This window comes from Meles meles, chromosome 6 (assembly GCF_922984935.1).
Source record: "Meles meles chromosome 6, mMelMel3.1 paternal haplotype, whole genome shotgun sequence".
Classification (NCBI taxonomy): Eukaryota; Metazoa; Chordata; class Mammalia; order Carnivora; family Mustelidae; genus Meles; species Meles meles.
The window spans coordinates 86,637,595-86,659,380 of record NC_060071.1 but is presented as its reverse complement, the minus strand read 5'-3'; the positions used below and the strand labels follow the sequence as shown (position 1 = coordinate 86,659,380).

Here is a 21,786-nt window from a genome sequence, read left to right as displayed (position 1 = left end):
TCGCCGCGGCTTCGGCCCCCGGGCGCGGCGGCTCTGGGCGAGAGCTGGCGGGGGCTCGGGTTTGGGCTCCGGCGGCGGCAGCAGCAGCAGGGCGAGCAGCGGCGGCGGCAGCAGCGGAGCCAGGCACCAGCCTGCAATCCCATTAGTGAGCCGCGGCCACTGTGCGCGGCGGAGAGGCGCTTTGATGTGCGCGCAGCGGGCTTGGGTGGGGGGGCCGCGAGCGCTAGGAGGAGGTGCGGGGGGCGTGCGAGGGACTTGCAAACAGCAAAACGTGTCAGGGTGGGGCCTTTTTCCCCTTTGGGGGGGCGGTGGTGCTCCCCCCTCTTTCCAGGATGTTGCTCTCACTGGCTGCTCCGGCTGCGCGGCGCGAGCCCAGCTGAGAGAAGAAGGGGAGGGGTGGCGGAGGAAGGATGCACCGGGAGGCTTGGCGAGGACTTGGCCGGTGCAAGGGAATGACGGGCAGCGGAGGGTGCCTTTCTTTCCCGCCCCCCTCTACACACACACACACACACACACACACACACACACACACACCCCGCACTTCCGACCCAAAGTGCAAGATTGAGGCGCGTGCTCTCCCCTCTTTTCTCTAGAGAAATAACCACCATCCAAGCAGGCTCGCGCCTCCCGCGGCTTCCAGCAACCTGGACTTGAGCCCGCGTGTGCAGGAATGGGGGCTCAGAGCTTCCCCTCCCACCCGGGACCCCTCTCTGCCGGTCCTCTGCACACCAGGCAGTGCGGGGGTTGCCAACTGCAAGTTGGACTACTGGAAAACTTGATGCTTATCGAGAAGGGATGGTGTGCAAAGGAGAATGAGGGGAAAGGGGTCGGGCAGAGAAGCCGCTTTTGTGCAATGGAGAGTTTGTTCCCTTTATAAGAAGGGACTCTCCTCGCCCCTGGTGGGCGGGCAGGTTAGTCTTGGACAAACTTGTGAGCTGGGGACTGTAGGTCCATGTAGAAAGATCCGGCTTTGCCCTCTGATGACCCATCTCCATACGCCGTTTTCAAACGTTGAAACGAATAAATTAGCAGCCACAACTGAGGCGAACTCTGCAAATTCCAACCACCAGGGAAACAAAAAGAGAAAACACGTGCATTTATGCCCTCGTGTCTCCCAGTTACTTCTCTGCATTGTTACATTGGTATTTCTTTAGGGGATGAGGATGGATGCTTGTGATTTAGGCGCGCCTTTTTAATGACAACTTGCACTTCTTCTCGCCCTAGTAGCGGGTGGGGGTGGCGGGAGCGGGTCGTCTCCCCCCATCCCCTGCCCAGGACCCCCTGTTGCCCCACTTCCTCCCTCTTTCTTCCGGCTTGCGAGCCGGGACTGGAGTTGCGGGGCAGAGGCGCAGCCCGGGAGAGACGCGGAGCTTGGTAGGGCTCCCCTTCTCTTGCATGCACCACCCGCGACCCACTTTGCTGGTGCTGATGTGGGTTTCCCCAGCTCGTTCTCTCCTTTCCTCTCCCCGCGCGCCGAGGCCCGTGCACGGCAGCCGGGGGACGAGTGGCCGCCGCGCCCGCCGCACGAACCTAAGTTGGGTTCAGCGGAGCGTGGTGACCGCGGCCGCGGCCCTCGGCCAATAGCGCCTCTCCGGGCGAGACACCTGCTTAACCCTTTGAGCCTAGGGAGCAGCCCGCCGGCGGGGACCCAGAGGGACAGGGCGGATTGGCCAGAAGTTGCCAAGGCCGTGAGCGGCGGAGACCGCCCAGACTAACGTTCCCGCACGAGGTCTAGGGACCAGACGCCTGCCCTCGCCGCGGAGCTGGACGTCCCCTTCCACCCTCCTGCCTCTCGGGAAGCAGCCGAGCGGCACAAAGGCCGGTCCGCGCCGGGCTGCGTCCCGCGCCTGCCTGGGCAATGTCTGCACTCCCCTAACCCGAGTCAGTTTCCGGAGGAGCCTCCCGCGCCCGGCAGCCGCAGGGAGATGGAGGGAGGGAGCCCCAGCTCTCCCTGGCCGGGCCCACGGCGCAGCTGCGTTTCCATTTTCCTCTCAAAGAAAATGCTTTGGACGGCAGATAATACCAGGAGATATGAAACTGCTTCGTCCCCCACATGTTGCACGTAAAAAGAATCGTAATGAGCATCTGTGGCGTGTGCTAGGGATCCCAGGAGTGAGCTGAAGATCTAACCGAGGTCCTGACTCTTCCTTCCTGGAAAGAGGTCATGTTCTAGTTTAGCGGCGTTTCATTCGGAGATACTTGATTTTCAAAGGCCAAACTCAAGGTCTTAGAACGGGGTGAGGGATGGATGTTGAGAAAGTGGAGGGTCTGAGTAGATGGAAAGCTGCTGTGTAAGGATCTGATCACAGATGTGGGTCCCTGTCCCACTCTGAGCACCTCAGCCAGGCGATGCGGGTTGATTTGGGTCTCTGCGCTCTTTCCTCCCCATCTCTCATCCTCAGGGCCAGATCTGAAGAGAGAGATCTCAAATACCAATCTTAACTCTAAAGCTGGCTTTCCTGTTGAAAGAAATGGGAGTTCCACGGCGATTCGAGAGAGGTCAGGAATGCTTTAGGGGTTTGGAGAAGTTCTCCAAGATCATAGGTCCAGGCAGTACTCCTTAGGTCAAGGCAGGCAGTACTATATGCCAAAGGAAGCCAATTGAATGGCTGATGAATAAGGCTAAAAATGAACACAGATCCAGGCAGTGGCTTTCTATAAAATAGCGTTTGTCTGAATTATTGGCCCATTGTGGGGCGGTGCTGTACTTGCCACCTGATATCTAGGTCAGCCAGATGATACAGGCTTCCAGCAAGTGGCTCCAGCTTCCATATGTGCTTTGACTCCAGGAGCATAATGCAATCTTCCAAGCTAGACCCGGGTGACCCAGAGGCAGTCCCAATGTGCTAAATGATGCCAAAAAGGGGAAACCCTCTTTGGCCAAAAGAGCAGAATTTTTAGAAAATTACTTTCCCTTTTGAAGTCTGCACAACCAATAGGGAGTTATATATCTGTAGACAATATCACAGTTCTTTGTGCCAATACACTTCTATGGATAGAAAAGACCAGAGATTATATTTTACTGACTACTTATTTTACAGAATAGTTGGTCTGGAAATATGTGGCCCTGCTTTGTTTACCTTCTGGGGGGCAAGTTTTTCTTGGAAGCTTAAAGGGCAATAGAAGTTGTCCCAATAGAAAAAAAAAAAATGTGTGAGCTCTGTTGTTAGACATTAAGACTAGATATGCTGAAGCTCACTTTCAATTATACTGTATATTATTAAAAGAGAGTTTAATGAGCACATTCAACTTCAAATTTCCAAGCTGTCAACCCCATATTTAAGAGAATTAATATAGCTCCTGCCCTCCAGAAACTTTCTTTTCTAAAATAGAAACACAGAGAATACTCAAAGAAGACTTCCACCATAGCTTACCTTAGAATGCTTATGAATGTGCGTCAGTATTTTGTCCTTACATGTGTAATTCTAAAAGTTCGGTTTGCATGCATGAGAGACAAAGTCCTTATTGGATCTGCTTATCTGCATGTTCGTTAAGGACCTTAAGCAAAATATAAGTTTATTTGCTCATTAGTAATTCAGATTTAATTATTCTTTCAGTTAAAATCTTTACATGCTGGCAGCTGTTTTGAAATATTTTGAAAGTTGCTTTGGCACTCATCCAACAAAAAGGGTTCCAGTTAGCATTAACCTGTATACTTCCTCATCTTGTATTCTCCTCCTTAGGAAAACCTACATATTAGTGTACGTAGAGATCTAGAAAGAATTTTATGATGTTTTAACCCTCAATACATGCATATGACATATATACAGCTATCACAATTACATAGTTACATCTTTATCCTTGTTGTCAGTGTACAACTATGCCTCTTGCTCCTATGATAAAAATATCTATTCTCTGGAAATTCATTTCCATATACTTAGAGGTAAATGGTTTGACTTTGAATTTTCACTATTGGCTGTCAGAAGCTACCAGTGACAGGTAGGAGAGACGAGCTGCAGAGCTTGATTGTATCTAATTTTTGCTTTTCTTTGGCCAGGTATTTAAGAGGAAAATAAAACAGTGCATACAGATTGGGATAATATAAAGCAAAACAAAATAAACAGAATGGAAATACTATATGTAATGAATAAGGTAAGAGATGTTTTACTCTGAAAGGCTGAGTGTTTTATGAAAGTGATTATGCTGCAACGAGAGATGTCTTTTTCTATTTAAAAAAAAAAAAAAACCTCATGTGATAATTTACAACAATCTGTGAGATGAGTCTTCATTGTAGGAAGAGCCATGAGCTAAAATTAAGATCCCTCCATACTGTGGGAAGGAGATTTTACATTCTGTAGAGGGGTTAAATATTTGATTTAAGCAATTTTCCAACTTTGCTCCTCAATCCAAACTGAATTCAAGCTCTTACTGCTAAATTTGCCATACTGTTAATATGCCCTCTAGTCCATTCAAAAAGAAGACTATAATGTCAGGGGAGAAAAAAAGTAACATAAACTTAGCAATATATACTTTCTTGATATTCCAGAAGAGAAACTAAGGAATTAAGAGAGAATATCTAATAAATCATTATTTATAATATATGTATGTTCATATATAATATATAGGGAGACTGCTGAGGTTTTTCATATTAATACTACCTATATCAAGTACTGAATATCTCGGGCTATTATGCTAAACTAATTCTCAGAGGACTTTATGAATATATAGCTAGAAAGAGAAGAGTTTTAGTTAAGAGAGGAAATCCTTTCACTATTTTTTAAATTCAGAAGCAGGCGGTAGGGGAGGAGGAATTGTTTTTTTAAAAAGGAAAAGTGGGAAAGGGTCTCAAATCCATATTTTTTTTTAGTTACAATATTCACACATCATGGTGCATATTATTCCAAAGCATCTGCCAATCACTTGGCTCTAACTAAAGCTAAATTTAGACTCTGCAAAATAACCAAATACTCTCAACATATACAAAAGCTTAATTTGTCTTTAGACAACAATCTTAAAATTTGCTTTTGCTTATTTTTTTATGATTGTGGATTTGACTTTGGAGTTGAAATATTTCTAGTTTTTAGGAGACAATTTAAAATCTATGTGTGATCATAAAGGAGTTACAGGTGTTGGTTCTGGTTGTTTTTTCTATTACGGGCGGAATGATTAGAACTTGCGCGAAAACACCAAGTGGGAATCCATGGTAGTGCCAGAGACCCAGGGACATGTGTACCTTTGTATTTCAATGAAAACTTTACTTAGTGCCAACTGGAAATTTCATTGCTCTTTGACCTGGTTCCTCCAAGTAGGCATACTTATATAGCCAATGGAGTCCTCCCTGAATTTGTGTGTGTGTGTGTGTGTGTGTGTGTGTGTGTGTGTGTGTGTGTGTACATTTAAAAATTATCAGTGACTGGTTGTTTGAAGGAGTAATTAATTGCTTTGGATTAATTTTTTTTCTCAAGATGAAAACAACTACTCCAGATGATTTTTTGCTTGAATTTTTCATTTTCTGCAGAATAGGACATTTTATAAACCTAATCACACAGCAAATCAAAGGAACAGTTTTATTATGCTCCATGCTGAGTCAACCATTCTGTTCCTATTAAACTGCTATGTCTCTTCACATAGAGGAGTGATTCTCAAACTTTAGCATGCATCAGAATCACAAGAGAGGCTTATTAAAATACAGATTTCTGGGTCTTTCCTTTACAAGATCTTATCCAATAAGGGGGGGGGTGCTAAAAATTTGTAATTCTGACAAATTCCTAAATGATACTGATGTAGTTGGTCTGTGCACCATATTTGAGAAGCATTTACCTGCAATGTTTATCATAGAAAGTTATGATGGGTGAACTGGATTCAGATCCTGAGGCTACACAATGATTGAGTGGTCAGGGCAAGTTATTTAAACTCTTTTGGGTTCCACAACCTCACCCGGTATTAATTCAACCCAGCAAAAATGCATGTGTCCTGTGTGGTGGGAACTCAGACATGGTTCCTTCTTGAGGGAACAAAAAGTTTATTAGCAGAGGTAAATACATAAAGAAATAAATTGCAACAAAGTATCTTAAGGGCAACAATAGATTCGTGTGAAAAGGACAAAAGTGGCATTGTGGGGTTAGGAGCTCAGCCAAATGAAAGAGGAATAAAACATTGTCAGGAGCTTGGGGTGAGAATCATGCACTCTGGATCTGAATACAGCTCTACCTTTTACATGCTGAACAACTTCAGGCAATTTTTTTTTTTTTATTGCTCCCAAGACTCAATACCTTTCTTTGGAAAACTAGTGATATGGTTCTCAAAGGATTGTTATAGGGATTAATTGACATAAAATGTGTAAATGCTTAGGACAGTGTCTGACTTATGTTAATTACTCAGTGAAAAGTGGTCATCCATCGACATAAGAACAATCTCTAAATCATTTTCCAAGATCTCTTCCTTGGAGATGAGAAAGGTCCTGATAATTACCCAGGTAAGTCATGCAATATTTACATGTTCTATTTATGAATGCTGACAAGTCTAAAGTGTTATTTATTCTAAACTCTAGAACAATATACTTGCAATTATGAGTGATTAATTTTTTTATCAAAGTCAAGAAAGGTAACATAAAAATATTTCAAGTGTTCCCCAGAGTTTGGTACATTTTTGGTAAAACTTAATGTTCTGCTTTACACAAAGGACAGTAAAATTCTGGCATTAATCATGTGCAAGATATGTAAAGGCATAAAATAAGAGTTTCACTAGGTGTAAATACAATACTATTGAAGATTTATCTATTTATTTGAGAGAGAGAGAGAGCTTATGCCAGCAGGGTAAGGATAAAGGGAAAGGGAGAGGAGAGAACCTCATGAATCTCATGCAGGTCCCACACTCAGCACAGAGCCCCATGTGGGGCTGGATCCCTGGGATCATGACCTGAGCCAAAATCAAGAGTCAGAGGCTTAACCTACTAAACCACCCAGATGCCCCATCAAGTCATTTAAAAATGATTTAAAAAAAAAAAAGATAATACTTACCTGGCAGGGGAGATACCGTGATCACGAAGGTGGTTTTCCCAGGGCGAGGCTTATCCATTGCACTCCGGATGTGCTGACCCCTGCGATTTCCCCAAATGTGGGAAACTCGACTGCATAATTTGTGGTAGTGGGGGACTGCGTTCGCGCTTTCCCCTGAAAAAAAAAAAAAAAAAGATAAACTTATTACACGTTAATGTAAATAACATTTTTGAATTAAAAAATTAACTATTTCTTCCCTCCCTAAAAAAAAGAGTGATATTGTTTTATATTTTTGTTTTTTTCAAATATCTAGCTTAGTATAAGACAGTCAGACTCCCATATCTCTTTTGCAATCAATCTGTTATAGTGTGTGGTTTTGGTTAACGTATGCAAAGATAATTCAGTTCACAGAGAGGTGTGTGATTACTCAAGAATTAATAATTGTGGATATTCTTCTTTGTTATTACACTAACACTCAATAAGTAGTAATTTCTTAAAAGTTAGCTGTAATGAAGAATCTGGAATTATATTAAGAAATGTTTTATGTTTTAATCATTGAAATCCATCGGACTACAAATTTTTTTGGTGCATCCATGACTTTGTGTCATCAAGCGGTAATAATTTTTAAAACACTTTAACTGTATTATACAAATCTTCCGAGTTTTAACACATTTCATTGCACAATATTAAACAATCACATTTACTAAGATCACTACCAAACTGATCAGTAACATCTTTACATACTGGAAAGCTGTCAAGCTCACAAAAGCAAATACAAGTTTCCTAAATACTAATTTTCACTCGGAATCTCAAATATTATTATCGGCAACCTAATACCATCAGTTGTACCTTCAAAGTGATAGATGGCATTTTATTCATTTTTAAGAAAAAGTCTGCTAAATACCCAAATCTGAATAACCATCGTATGTCAGTTATTCTTTCAAGGATAAATTGTGCTCCATGAAAAAAAAAATGGCTAGTTCAGCTCATAACTCAAGGAATGACACAAATATATATATATGTATATATATAGCAGCAAAATGTTTTATGTGTACTTCCCATTTCATCAGAAAGAATATTTTAAAGATATGTGTTTAAGGGTCCAGACTGAATAAAGTTAATAATTCTAACTGCTTCATCAAGGGCATTCTTCAATGATACTGGCAGATCTTGACTGTGAATAGTGTAGCAGGAAAGAACATAATGACTACTAGGACAGCCTGGTGCTTGGTCTTGATCCATGCTAACACCATTTTACTCACCATTGCTTTGCACCATCAATTCAGATGTCCACAGTGAAGAAGACAAATAACATCTTAGTATTATTGTAAAATAATATGACTTCATGGATACGCTGCAAAAGTCCTCAGCCTACCCTTAGAAGACAACCATTTTAATAGTAAGCAAGTCTCAAGTTGTTGTTATTATGACAGATAAATAAAAGGAAAAGTTTAAACTCTTCATTTGCTATATTTTTTAAAGGGAGAAACTACACTCTATAATTATGTATTTCTTTCCTCTCAAATCATGAATGGATTATTATGATTATATTAGAATTTTGATTTTGAATAGAAGTCAGAAATAGGTACTTTGTTTTCTTATACTGTCATCCAGGAAGTGGGCACAGTTTGGAGCTAAGCAATTCAAATACTTAATGTTGAAGATCTAGGACCAGAAAGTTCATTTTCCCCCTATTCTCCAAAAAAAATTTTTTTTTAATTTAAAAAAAGTTTGAGAAAACAGAAATCAGAATGACGCTCCAGAAGGATGGGAAAGATGAAACATATAAGGAGCTAGATAAAGTTTCATAGAGAAAGATGTTTTCTATTATACAGAAACTATAAAGGACCACTTGTGGAGGTACTGAATTTCCCCTACTTGGGAAGTATTTTAGCAGAACAAGATGACCACCTTCTAAGAATTCAGATGAAGAAATTTTTCACTAGGGGACTGTTGGAATCAATGTCCCTTAATTTCATAATTTTATAGATATAATCTTTAATTATATTATCTCTATACCATAAGCAAAGCATCATAACACTGCTTTCCAAGTGTTGTACAATCTTTCTAACATGGTTTACATAACCAATCACAAATATTTATTTATTGTTTATCATTATTCTTTATCATTATTCAAAGTCTTGCTCAAAATGGAAAAACTGAGTCATTGTGAAAATCAGCTTTGCTATCTCAAGACTCCCAATCTAGAAAACAAAAGGAAAAAAAATTGTAATTTAAGTATTTACAGTAATTAATTTTGTTTAAGTACCCTGGACAGCTGCTCAAGATACAGACCAAGTGGGAGGAGGTAACTGAACATTTTGAAGTTAAATCACTGCTTGTTACTAGTGATTCATAATCAAAGGCCCATCTCAAAGAGATGATAAACTACTGAAGAATTAATCATTTAATATATAATTTAAAATAATCTTGTTCAAGAATTATATCTCCACTGTCAGATATATATTTGATGAAAGTTCCAGAAGAAGTAGCTTCTTGGCTGACTTATTTACAGAGACATCCCAGTGTTTGTGCCTCAAGGGAATCAAGAAAGGATGTTATCAGAAATGTTATCTGTGTATTCCTGCCTGAAGCTAAAACACTTAAAACTCTGCTTTAATTTTATTTATTTTGACTGAGAAATCATCCCTTCTAAAAAGTGATTTGTGTGGTCAAAGCCAAAGATAACTACAGATTTGAGGAAGATTCATTACCAATTTTATGAGGGAAAACATCTAAACCAATTGCTCAAATTTGAAAGTTTTGCCAATCTTATTTAGTTTTATTTTGGAGAATGATAAAAGTATTTTCACTTGGAAATTGCCTTGTTACCAAGGATCTTGGCTTATTATCATTTCCTCATCTTTATTTTTTTCTAAAAAAAAAATTGAACATTATAGAAGTACAATAAACTGTATATAAAATCACTTCAGCTTTGTATAACAAAAACCAAAGTTAATAATTGCTTATATCAGGTAGAAGTATTTCTCTCTCATGTAAACTTTTGGAAGGAGCTAGTCCAAGACAGATGGACCCAATTTGTTGTGCAGGGACCTGGGCTCCTTCCATCTTCTCTACCATGCCAATGCTGTCCAAGATGATCACTTACCCAACCACATTGCACACAGCAGGATGAAAGTACCAGAGTTAAGAGAGAGAAGGGCATGGATCTTTCTCTGAAGAACATGCTTTAGAAGTGATACATACTACCCTTACAACTCAGTTAGCAAAATTTACTCACATGGTCAAAATGGCTGCAAGATAAATTTGGAAATGAAGTCTATATTATAGAGTTGGGGCCAGATAAAAATCAAGAGTTTCATTACTGTAGAAGAAGGAGACAGTTCAACTCAGATATCTACTTGACATTAGGAGACAAACAAATCCAGAGAAGTAAGTCTTCATTGAAGTTTATGAGGATTAGTTTCGAATAGTATCTAAAACCTAGTTATTACCACATTCTGAAGTATTCACAAAGGAAGCTAAAATGCATTCTGGCCATTGAAGCCAAAGAGAAAAGGATATAGGAATAAAATATGATGATATTTGTTTTCTTTTTTTAATGGGAAGATGACACATTTTTAAGTATTCCAGTATAATAAGAAATTTTATATTGCGAGGTGTAATTTTCATTTGATCCATGGCTGAATAAAACCTAGACACATGTGCAAATATTGTTTATTCAATAGTAATGTGATCATCTGTTGTTCTTTGACTCATATTCAGAATAGAGGAAGAGGTATCAAGGATTGAAATTATCCCATCACTATGTTGACACTTTGTAGGATTTAGAGGAAACAAGAACTCTAGCAAGGCTCACCCATACCTTTCATCGAGAGAAAGGCTGCAGGCCTTCAAGAGTTTGAGGATGGGAGAATCCACTTTGGGTGATCTCAGATATCCTTACCATCTGGTTCTGCACAAAGGCAAGATACGGCTATGAAATGACTTGTTCCCCCCAAACATTCCCTGCTAAGACTCTCTTACTTTCAACTCAAGCTTATTTTGAACTCTTCTCTAAATTCCAAATTTCTTTTTAATTGTTACCATTTGAAAGTTATAGAGAAACTCAGATAATTAAAAATGGTTTACAAAGGTCCATATTCTGAAGTATATGCTAAGGGTCAGGAGAGGAACAACTTGGGTGAGAGAACCTGGATTTTTAGCATGGCCAAGGACTGGAGGGAAATGACCTAACCTCTCAGGGAAGAGTTGCTTTCATTCATTTCCTTTCATTGATACATAAATTTATTTCAATACTCCTTGAGCACCTACTATATGCCACGTATTCTTTTAATAAGTGGTTCTACAGCAGGATATAAAACAAAGCTGCTGCTAAGGGAGCTTTCATTATAGGTGACAGGAGATAGCAACAAACAGGTAACTGTAAAGCTGGAAAAGCCAACTTCATAGGGTTGTTGTAAGGATGAATTAAGGCAAACAATAAAGTAGTTAGCCCAGCTCCTGACATGCAAACATACTTCTAGGTGGGAACTATTATTGATGATATCACATGGATTTGGGAATAGTATGAATCAAAAAATTCGAGTTTGCTGTCATAGTCTAAAATAACATGCCTCGGGGTGCCTCGGTGGCTTAGTTGGTTGAGTGTCTGTCTTCAGACTGTCTGTCTGAAATTCAAATCCTCAAGCCCCACCTATTGAATAAAATCCTCTGAGAGTGGGGCCTGGGAAGCTGTGTTTTAACATGTCTTCCAGATTACTGTGATGTACCCTAAAGTCTGAAGATTACTATTGGTGACCACTAAATGACATTAAAGACAATTAGGATAGTATTTTTTTCCTGAGGCCAGAGTCTCTCTTCTTAACCTAAAAAATGTGTGTCCTTAGTTTCCTCCCATGAAAAGAGAAAGCAGAAAACAAGACAGTCCTTTACAGACTCCTAATTTCCATACATTTCCAAATATCACCAATTTGGGAGCTGCGCCAATAGTAAAACGGAAACTGTTTTTTGAAATATTTCAAAGGCAACCCAAGAACGATTCCCTTTCTAAATTCTTCTGCTTCCAAGAGAGAAAGGAATATATTGCAAAGACTTAAGATCCTGAAAGCGCAGAAGGGAAAACCCACAGAAAGAGAGAATACAGAGCCCTCCCAAACATGCGTTAGTGACCTCCTTTCCTACCTGGAGGGCCAGAAGGAGCAGGTCCTGTTCCATATGTAGGAGGCCAGAGAGCGGGATTGGTTTGTTAAAGCTGTCACTGAGATTAGAGCTTCCCGAAGTTCCTGTCCTAACATCAAGTCAATTTCTTGCTAAACTCTTTCTCATTTTAAATGGGAAAAAGATTAGGCTGTTGAGTGCTTGGGGAAAAATATAAAACTGGCTCATAGGCAAGCTTTCTTTTTTAAAAGAAAAATTCTCTCAGCCTTCTGAACTCAAAGATAGCTTAATAAAAGTTACAGAAAAGTCTAAAACGAGTGGGAAAAAATGAGAGGGTAAGAAAAAGGAGACCAGATCCCTCTTAAAATAAGTGTTCCTTCTCAGTATCGGACGGAGGCAGGGGGGAAAACTAGCTTGAAAGTTCTTATAGTGGTATTGTTGAGACAGAGGAAGAAACTAAAAAATAATTCAGAATAATATTTGGAGACTTGAACATCAGGATATGGTGAGAAACATAGGCCATGAGGACACAAAGCAATGCTTAACAATCAAAGTAGCCCTTGTTCTCATGCATACACTTGCCCTTGTGTGGTATGGATGCCCTTCTCACCATCTCATTAGCAACACCTTGGGCAGAACCTGTTGCAAAATATAACAGAAAGGGAGCAAAGAAGACTAAATTGTATTTTCCTACAAATGTAACAAATAGTAAAGAAAGGGTTCCTGGAGCTGAAATTATAGCCCAGTCTCTTTATCACAGAGTTTTGGCTTTGCAATAGAGTTCTAGAAAATGAGGCTATGGTGAAAGTTACTGAAGCAAAGTTCCCAGAGTCAGTGTCTCTGGGCACTGATGAACAAGTTCTGTGAACTAAACTGGAGGAAAGGCCAAGTGATCTTGAAGCTGGTTGGCAATGTAGACTTTAGCCCAAATCAGAATTTTGCCAATTTAGGGGCACCTGGGTGGCTCAGTGGGTTAAAGCCTCTGCCTTTGGCTCAGGTCATGATCCCGGGGTCCTGGGATCGAGCCCCGCATCAGGCTCTCTGCTCAGCAGGGAGCCTGCTTCCTCCTCTCTCTCTGCCTGCCTCTCTGCCTACTTGTGATCTCTGTCAAATAAATAAATAAATAAATCTTAAAAAAAAAAAAGAATTTTGCCAATTTATTTCGTTAGTTATTACTCACTGGGAATTCAATGCTTAGATAAAGATAGGAGTGCAAGAGGTTTTAAGGGGTGTGTGGGATGGGGATGGTTATAATGTTCATGACAGATCAAGAGAAAAGAAGCAGGGTTTGGTAAGGAAAGCCCTTAGACCAGGAAGATAGAAATATGAGATTAGTGAAAGGAAAGTGGGGGGATGGGGAGGATTGGTCAGGGAGCGTCTCAGACTGTGAAATATGGGGAGAACCCTGTGTTGGGCAGAAGTGGTCAGGCCCTGATCGCCCCACATTGCTTAGTCACTGAGGACCCCCAGGGAAGAGTGTGGCCGTGGTTCAAAAGTTGTGTCATATTCCAAATGCACTGCCTCCAGAGTCTGTCAGCCATCTTCATTCCTTGAAACCGAACAGCAAGTTCTTTCTGAATGGAGATCCAAGCAGTACATTTCTATGGTGGCCCCAGGCCACCCTTGTGCCATATGGATCAACTTCTCCGTGTTTTTACAGTCCTCCCCACCCCGTCCCCCAGACTCCTGTGGGTCTCTCTTCCTAACAGAAAGCTACCATCCTTTTTGCAACTCGTGTTCATCCTTGCCCTTCTGTACTCTTCATTTAAGTTGTCCTCAGTCATCACTTCTCTGGTCTTGATGGCTTTTCAAAAGTTTGTATTTCTCTGCTGCAGACAGCTTGCACTTTAGAACCCCAGAGTCCTGTGTCGAGATTCACCAAATGGGATTTGCCATAAACTCCACTGTATCTTTTCCACCACTGACATCTTCAGAATGAGGGAGTTGGCCTGATCAAACTGTCCAAGCAGCAGGGCGGCTTGCACATGCGCTCTGGACTGACCTTAGAGCCCTGCCTTCTCATATCTGGGCTGAAGTGGTATTCCTAAGTATGGAATGTGTTGCCTCCAGAATCCGAAGAAACTTACCAGGCATCATGCTTTTTTCTTTGCTGTAGGGTATACAAGAAGCAGTATTTCTTTTTTCCCCTCCTTTTAAGGGATGTCCTAGAATGTCTCTGACTACTGAGTTTCTAAAGTTGTAGTGATATGATGAGGTCCTATTATAGTCATGTGGTTTATTTCCTGTACTCTGGAGCACATGTGTCTTACCAAGACTTTTGGTATGCTAGCCGCCTCTTACTCTGCATCATATCCTCAATGCAATGGATAAAGTGATATTCTGAAGGATACTGGATGGTCAAGATCTCTTAGGACTCTATTATGACATAATTTATATCACCCCTGGGCAAAATTGTGAATGGATATTGTTGTCCTGCCCATGTACACCAAGGTGAACTGTTTCTGTTCATCTTTCTTGATTAGGCTAGAAAGTAACAAATACATTTGCCAGATCCAAAGTTGCATATCATGTCTTGAGGTTCTCATTAAGGTGAAATTCTATATTGCAACAGAGTACCCCTAAGAGTACCCAGCCAAATCTCCTTTATCCAGTCTTATGCTCTCATCCCTTGGTCAAGCACCTTCAAAATCCAACCCCAGGGTACTTCCCCTGCTTCTGCTGGAGTACACTTACTAGTTTGTGTAGCAAATTTAAGATATAATTGCTTTCTCTATTGTCAGGCTCAACACATCTCTAGCTGGACTGTGCTAAAAGTTGATCCCAGTCATCAGCAGGACAGCCAGAAGTGGAGGTGGCAGATTTTTAGGGGAAACTCCACTCCCCACCCCTCCTACTACCGCCCCGCCATTGCCTTGCTAGGAAGAAGACTGCAGTCTTTCCACATGGGGAAACTTCTAGCTCTTAACAGGGATGGACCAGCCCCCATGCAGTCTCTGAAGTTTCAGAGGTTTGGGGAACCTAAATATTTAGAGATATCTATTCTGATGCCCCCACATCCTATGTCAGGCTTCCCGATCTTCCCAGCAAGTGCTCTGATCATGAGACTTACCTCCGCTGAGCACCAAATCATCCAAAGCTCAGTGATTCTAACTCCAGCGTTGAGGGGGTTTTGTTTGTTTTAGTTTTGTTTTATTTGGTTTTTACTTTCTCTGCTTTCCTCTTGCACAAAGTAGATGCTGATTTTGAAGCTGCCAAAGAGGTCCCTGGGACTTCTCTCTTAGTTTTCAGTTTGGTAATTGCCCTTAGCTTTTCATTATTCTTCTATAGTGTTTCAATTCAGCCTAATGACAGCAAGTGAAATGCACCGTTCTTATATGCATTACTCTCAACCCATTCCCTGCTCCACATTTTTCAAAGTCCTGAATCACTGTTGCAATCAGGGTGTTGCCCTCCATTGCCACATTGTCTCTGGTCACCGTGAAGGCTTCAGTGAGGGAGTCCTTGTGCCAAGGACTATGTGTGCCCTGCTTACCCCCCAAGGTGGGGGTTCTCATTGCGACATAATCCATACTGAATAATCCAGGCCCAAACCCTATCTTCTCATTAGCTTGGGCCTTCCAGGACACAGACACTGAGACAGAGGTAAGAATGGACCAGGGTCACTGGGAGAGCTCACACCTGTAATGGGGAAAAGGGGAGAAAGCAGGCGTGGACGGGGAAAGCTTTCAGATGAGAAATGACCCAAATGGTGAAGTTGCACAAGGACACCTGTTACTCTTGTCTGTTTGGCATCCACTTCCCCTGTTCTGCAAGCTGCACCCCGGTGACTTTGAAGAACCGTCATTCCGTTCATGTGGAAACGCCCCACCATCCCCACCTTCACTCACCCCCTAACACCCCAAGAGAGGGCATGACTCAGACCTGGCCGGCCACTCAGGACTTCTGCGGCAAATAAAAGTTTTTGTTCCCTACCAGTGTAGCTTGCTGTGAAGATGAGGTGTTCTGGAGTTGGCAGAGAATGGCCTGAAGGGAGCCTGCCTAGAATGAGGCCAATCGTGGGAATGCAGAGCTGAGAAAAAACACTTAGAAACTAGATTTTAAGGATACATTTGGAGCTCTTGGACCCCTCCAGACTTTGAGACCTAGATCTACCCCTGGATTTTCAATTTTAGGAGCCAATCAAGTGTCTTTTTGGCTTTGGGTTGTTGGAGATGAATTTAGTCACTTTCAGCTAGAAGAGTATTTAATAAAGAAATGTGAGAGAAAGGACTACACAGGGGCATAAGCCATCATCCTCCCTAGTATGGGCTCAAAAAGAGTCATTAAGGAGTACCTGGGTGGCTCTGTGGGTTAAGCCTCTGCCTTTGGCTCAGGTCATGATCTCAGGGTCCTGGGATCTCAGGACCTGGGTCCCTGCATTGGGCTCTCTGCTCAGCAGGGAGCCTGCTTCCCCCACATTAAATGTTAGAATTAGGACAGAACTCACACAGCATCCAGTTCCAATCAATGCCTTCAAAAAGGAGAGGACACAAATCGAGTGACTTATCTAAGGTCACAGAGCCACTGGGTAGCAAATCACATTCTGATTCTGTCTTCAGTTTCTAGGCCACAGCTCTGTTCACTGTAACACTCTGTCCCCTGAGAGACAGGGGATTACACAATGTAATTCATAGAACTCCCAGAAACAGAAAAAAAAAATGAATTTATAAACAATAGCAGTCAGCTAATGCTAATTTAGTATTTAATGCCAGTAATCCTGGATAATGAGGCTATTGAAGAGTAGTTACTAACGTGGGCTTCATACTATAATTTAGCATTACTTAAGTGAGAACAAAATCAAAATATGCACTTTGGAACAAAGTGTGAAAAATGTTTAATCCTTATTAATTTTTCTTTTTGTGACTGGCCTCAAAATGTTCCTTTTCTTTGTTCGGCATATTTCTATTCTTTAGAAATTCCATATAGATCTGGAATGTTGTGAAATGAAAAGCATTTTGGAAAACTAACATGAACGTTTTCTAGTGCATTCTTGTTTACTTAATTATTGTAAACAATGCCAGGGAGACTTGGCCAGTTTGAGAGGGCCACTACCTTGTTGTTATAATGTATTCTTAGAGCAGCATTTTTAAAAATCAGCAATCTTAGGTTTTAAAGGTTAAATTAAAAGCTAAATTTTTGAGTGATGACTGTGTCCACATAAAATACCTTAAGGAAAAGGTGAAACATTTATACATTTATGAGTAATTGATTCTTTTATAATTTTTTATTTTCTAGGAAAGGGCTCATAAACTATCTGGGGATTTCTATTTCAGGGAAGATTTATTTGTAGGTTTTCATTTGTTTCACCTGGGCATTATATTATTTTAATTTAAAAATATATTTTGGGTTTTTTCATGTGCCAGATTTTTAAAAATGTTTCCCGGGTTTTTCTAAAAGCAACGTTATGATCAATCACATTCTGACTGTTCCATAATTAGCTTAATGTATCAGTTTTACACACTGCAAAATGGAAACTGAGAGGAACAGACCAAAATTAAACGAGGCAACAAAGAGAGTGTACTCCATTAAACGCACTCCACTTGGCAACTCTCTCGGCTTCTATTTTTTTAAAGATAAATTTGATTTCAGGAAATTCATCTATAATATTCAATTTAAAGCCTCAAGTAGTCCCATGCAAATCCTTGGATTCAAGATGCCATAATTGCAAATAGATGCACTTAAATTGCATGTAAAAGTGCCATCATTGCAAACATCTAGTTAAAAAAATATATTGATGACAAGAAAAGCAAAGAAATGAAACTGGAGCATATTAATAAGAAAGGAGGAAAATTGTATCTCAGTATTCTGCCACTAAGGAAAGCCTGAATTTCTTCTTGCCTCCTCGTATTCGATAAATTCCTTTGTACATGCAAGAAATGCACACTGAGCATCTCTGTTCATCCAGCACAGGAAATGTGGAGGCGGACAGATCCAATCCTGATGGCCGATGAGCTTAAGAAGCAGGAAAGCTAGGTGCAGGAGCAAATAGCTAGGGTGCCGTGTGAGAAATGTTGCAGTAGAACTTTGTGATGATGAACGGGGAAATAGAGATGAGAAGGGGAAGATGACCTCGAACAATAGAAGGGAGGATAGGAAAAGACTTCGTGGATGAGGAAATCAGTAGGAACTTAACTGGTGTAGAAGAAAAGGACATTCCGGCTCAGCAGTTTCTTGCAGACGAATGAGAGTACTAAGGTCTCATGCAGGGAGTGGAACATGGGCAACAAGTTGGTAGGGTCTGTGGTGGGACGTGGAGGTGAAGGAGCAAAGCAAAATGAGCAACAGGAAAGAAACTCAGATGTGCAAACAGGCAGGTGCCAGATATTAAAAACCTTGAATGCCAAGCTATGGATCTCAATGTCATCTCATTGTCCATGGAAAGTCATAGAAGATGTTTTTATTTTATTATGTCAAGATTATGGCAGGATCTTATGATAATGAAAGATAAAGTCTGCAAGATTGCAAAGGACAGACTGGTGGGGAAAGAGACTGGAACCACAGACCCTCTTGGAAACCTGTTTTGATAGAAAGTGCTATGGGGATAAACACTTGGCCTGGGGGAATGCAGTGGAGTGGAGGGGACAGGAATGTAGCTTGGACAAGGGGTGAAGACCAGTGATGTTAACTAAGGTAGAAAACATGGAAGCTGAGGTGCCTATGGGTACGGGAGTGGATCTACCCAGTAGACTACTGGAATGTCAGCAGCTGAGTCTAGCTGCAGACCAACATTCACGGTACCGAAGGAAGGGAGATGGGCCACGGAAGACCACTTAATTCTTTCACAGCTATAAACCACAGAAAATTGTAGTTTTTATCATATTTGTCTTCTGGATGGCTATAAACACATAAGAAAACACTGTTGTATTCATACAGCCCTCATTAAACAATAGATGCTCAAAAAGGCAGATGACTTGACTCAGCCAAACAGCTGGGAGGTGGGAGAACCTAGAATCAAACCATGTCACCAGACAAAACCAAAAGAACTGTGATGTCCGAAATGATTAATGTGTCCAACTGTCTGGGCCTTAACTTCTTCACCTGCGAGAAACTTTTGGATGACATGGTCTCAAAAGCCCTTTTGACTCTATAGTTTCATTATTATGTGCCACATTCGTGAGCAAAACCTCATTCTGGTTTACCACAGCTGAGCTGAGTGAATCTGAGGAAATCACAAATCCACCGAAGCCCAGTGTTGTCATTAGTACAAATTGTTAGGAGGATTTGATGGTTGTGGCCGTGTGCTTTTACATTTAGCACAGTGGTCTTTAGGAAAATGCAAATTAAAACAGCATGAGGCCACTACACATTGTCTAGCGTGACTAAAATGTAAAGGACAGAAAAGACCAAGTGCCAGGCTCCATGTGGCTCAGTTCTCGGTCACTGCTGGTGGGGCTGGCTGTGGACTGGTACAACCATGGGAGGGAACTAGCAGTGTCTCATCCACACAACACGTGTGCCCTGTGACCCAACGTCTCCTCCTTCAGGAAGTCCCCGACAGAAATACATCAACCTATTAACCAAAAGTCATATACTAGATTGTTCATGCACATGATCTGTATGGATCTGGGAGATAATAGAAATATATATATGCTAAGTATACATACATATATATACACATATGTATATATATATATATGTCTGCTCTTAGTTTTAGTTCCTGGAAAAATGCTCCTAAAAGCCTTATAATTTCCTAAATGAGAAGAGTCCTTGGAATATCTCTTATAATACCTGGTCTTTGTTCTCAGACCCTGATTCAGGCTCCTGAAACCCCTGCAAATTCCTAAGTGACGAGAGCACAAGGAGCATCTCTAGTTCTAATGAAGCAGCTCTGGGTGGGCCCCTGGGTAGGTTTCTGAAGAGGGGCCTGGTGACCAGAAGTACTGAAGCCTTGACTGGAAGCTTGGAATTTTCAGCTCTGCCTCTCCCTAACTTCTCCAGAGAGGAAAGAGGGGCTGAAGACAGTGAGTGACTGACAGACCTACATGAAGAAGCCTCCATGAACTCCCCGAAGTGCAGGGTTTGGAGAGTTTCCAGGTTGGTGAAGACATCTACATATGAGGAGGGCAATGTACCCCAGCTCCATGGGGACTGAAGCTCCTATACCTGGAACCTTGTCTAAGCTGGCCCTGAGCTAGCTCTTCATCTGTTCCTTAGTCCTATTCTCTAATAAACTGGGAAATATAAGTGTTTCCCTTGAGTTCTGTGAACTGTCCTAGCAAATAATCAAATCCAACAGGGAGGAAGGAAGTCACTGGAACCTCTGATTTGTAGCCAAGTTGGACAAAAGTTATGGGTAACCTGGGGATACAGTACTTGTGACTGGACCTGAAGTGTGGTGGCAGGGGCCGCTGGGGGGGGAGGGAGAGCAGAGGAAGCCTCATGAGACTGAGCCATTAATCTGTGGTGTCTGATGCTATCCCCAAGCAGATACTGTCAGAATTAAGTTAAATGGTAGGACATCCAGCTGGTGTCACAGAATTGCCTGGCGTGGGGGAAAATCCCACACATATGGGGACCAGAAGTGAAGTGTTCTATGTGAAAGTAAAAGAGAAAGACACAGGAGGAGAACTGGAGGTTTTTCCAAAACAGAACCCCAAACTAGAAATTACCCCCCAATTCATCAACAACAGAATGGATAAATAAATCAAGGAGTATTCAAGACAGAAGGAAGATGAAAGAACAATTATGTACAACATGACTAAATCTGACCAGCAAAGGTTGAGCACAAGAAGTCAGACACAGAATAGTACATACGGAATGTTTCAATTTATAGAAAGTTCCAAAAGAGGCAAAACTATTCCATGCTGTCAGAAGACAGGAAGGGAGTACCCCTTGAGGTGGAAGAATGAGTAGCTTGAGGAATGCTGATAATATTCTGCTTCTGGATCTGAGTGCTGATTATGTAAGAATAGTTTGTAAAAATTCATAGAGTTCTACACCTACTATTCTTGCATGTACCTTAGACCGCAACAAAAGTTTAAAAACTCTTCTCAGTGTCTAAGCATTATTAGCATTCTCTCTACATAAATATTTACTTCTAGATAGACCTATGTTGATTTTATTGTAAATGATGTCTTCTAATTATTGTAATCTGGTAAAAGTATGTTTTATTGATTAGATTACCATGCTTAAAATAACAGAATTTTATCAAATAAAACACTGAGGCAGAAAAACCAATACTTAAAATTAGATAATCTTTAAACTTAACACCATCAGAGGTTTAAAGCCATGGAAACTAGGGAGAAAAGGGGTGAAAAAACTGACTTTCAAACACTGCAACAGTATAGAAAAAATCCAGGTTTTTTTAAATTGAAAATTTTAGAGAAATTTAGCACATTTTCTTTCAGCTGTAGTTTGTATAAAATGAGAGAACTAAGATGGGAACAATTATTTGTCATACTTGAAAGAATGCTTATAATTTGTTAAGTAAATTAAAATTTGAAGATCAAATAGAAGGGACCTAAATCTTGTAATTCTCTAGCCCATTTTCTTTGTCCAAATCAAAATAAAAAGGGGTTTAGATTTGAAATCCCATATGACTTATTCCTTTATGCTACTTTCTATTTCTAAACCATCTCGAGCTGAGGGGAACACTCCTCAAAAGACTTATTTTAAGTTTCTTGCAAGAGACAAACCGTTTAACTGCAATACATTGAAAAAGAGGAGCCAATTAATGCTGACAGAGGGAGTCCCACAGTAGCCCACAGAGAGCAAAACCAACAAAAGA

General features: G+C 41.1%; 1 non-coding gene across 1 annotated transcript; it reads left to right on the top strand.

The window, feature by feature from the left end:
• The first annotated feature begins 6,951 nt into the window (after positions 1-6,951).
• On the top strand, positions 6,952-7,115 carry LOC123945049. The gene has a single exon (XR_006818971.1). It is a non-coding gene; the product is annotated as a U1 spliceosomal RNA (small nuclear RNA).
• The last annotated feature ends 14,671 nt before the right edge of the window (positions 7,116-21,786 follow it).